The sequence below is a fragment of the Lathyrus oleraceus genome, chromosome 7, assembly GCF_024323335.1.
Source record: "Lathyrus oleraceus cultivar Zhongwan6 chromosome 7, CAAS_Psat_ZW6_1.0, whole genome shotgun sequence".
In the NCBI taxonomy this organism is placed as follows: Eukaryota; Viridiplantae; Streptophyta; class Magnoliopsida; order Fabales; family Fabaceae; genus Lathyrus; species Lathyrus oleraceus.
The window spans coordinates 193,451,425-193,453,062 of record NC_066585.1 but is presented as its reverse complement, the minus strand read 5'-3'; the positions used below and the strand labels follow the sequence as shown (position 1 = coordinate 193,453,062).

Genomic DNA, 1,638 nt, shown 5'->3' with positions numbered 1-1,638 from the left:
TCCCTTGGGTGTAGTTCACTTGCTCGGAGTGGGTTTCGTTCAATAGACTGCATTCTGCGGATTGGTGTCCTTGGGTTCCACATATCTCACAATCCGACGAAACTGCGGCTACAGTATTCGGGTTCGTGTACATATGCTCGACTTTAAGGGCTAATGCGTCCATTTTAGCTTGCATCATGTCTATAGAGCTTAGTTCATGCACTCCTCCTTGGGCTTCCTTCTTCTCAACTGTCGCTCGTTCGACTCCCCATGATTAATGGTTTTGAGCCATGTCTTCGATGAGGGCACTAGCTTCAGGGTAAGGTTTGTTCATCAGAGCACCGCCTGCGGCAGCGTCGATGGTCATCTTTGTGTTATAATGAAGTCCATTATAGAAGGTTTGAATAATTAACCAATTTTCTAAGCCATGATATGGGCATGCTCGTAACAACTCTTTATATCTCTCCCATGCTTCGAACAGCGATTCTCCTTGGTTTTGGGTAAATCTAGTTATATGGTTTCGAAGAACGGCGGTCTTACTCGGGGGAAAATATCTAGCAAGAAAAACTCTTCTAAGGTTATCCCAAGTCGTAATGGAATTGGGTGGAAGGGAATCTAACCATGATAGGGCTTTATCTCTGAGGGAAAATGGAAATAATCTTAAACGTATTGCCTCAGGAGAAGCTCCATTGGTTTTAAAAGTATCTGCTAATTGAAGAAATATTTTTAAATGTTGGTTAGGGTTCTCGGTAGCGAGACCCGCGAATTGTCTCTGTTGCACTAGTTGTAACAGGGATGGTTTAAGTTCAAAATTATTAGCTGGTATGGTGGGGTTTACTATACTAGAACTAGGTTCTTCATTAGATGGTTGAGCGAAATCTTTAAGAGGTCTTTGGTTTTGATCTTCGGCCATAGCTCTCTTAATTCTATGAAAGAATAAACGTGCGCGAGCGTAATGTTCAGGTTCCGCCAGAGGGTTTACTAAACTTAAACTTCCGATGCTGCGAGTTCTTCGCATCGACCGTCGGGAAATAGCCTAAGTCTAAATGATATAACAACAGGAAAATGAAATTTGACGAAATTGGTCCCCGGCAACGGCGCCAAAAACTTGATGCGTGCTTTTTGTTGCTTTTCGCAAGTGTACGAACACGCCAGAATAATATAAAAGATTATCGAACCACAAAGACCAAGTGTCAATCTATCGTTATCTGTTGTTATGGTGTTTATCAAAGGTAATTAAAATAGGTGTTTTTGTAGTGTGCAATTGAAAAGTAAAGTTTTAAATAAAGATAATTAATAAAGACAGGGTCGAATGTAATTCACACAATTAATTGATAATCCAAGTACTTACTAATAGAACTACTTATGGGCAATGTTTCCTACTTTGAAAAGAACTAATTTAACAGGAACTGTCGCTTTCGCGTATTCAGAACCGAGTTGTACTCCCTAATCAAACCCTCTTATTGTCACTTATAAAAAGGCGCGCATTGCGTTAGAGTAGTAAACCTATTTTTAAGAAATATAGTATCTTGACTAAGTTGAAAAGTATTATAACCTGGATTTCTTAACCAAAAGAGGTTCTTACGAACCAGACTCTAAACTTATAAACGCGTCCGAAAATAGTTTTAAAATCTCTTTTCTTCTTGATGTTAAAAACTC

General features: G+C 39.4%; 1 non-coding gene across 1 annotated transcript; it reads left to right on the top strand.

The window, feature by feature from the left end:
- Positions 1–401: 401 nt before the first annotated feature.
- On the top strand, positions 402–508 carry LOC127108903 (small nucleolar RNA R71). Its single transcript, XR_007796401.1, has one exon. It is a non-coding gene; the product is annotated as a small nucleolar RNA R71 (small nucleolar RNA).
- The last annotated feature ends 1,130 nt before the right edge of the window (positions 509–1,638 follow it).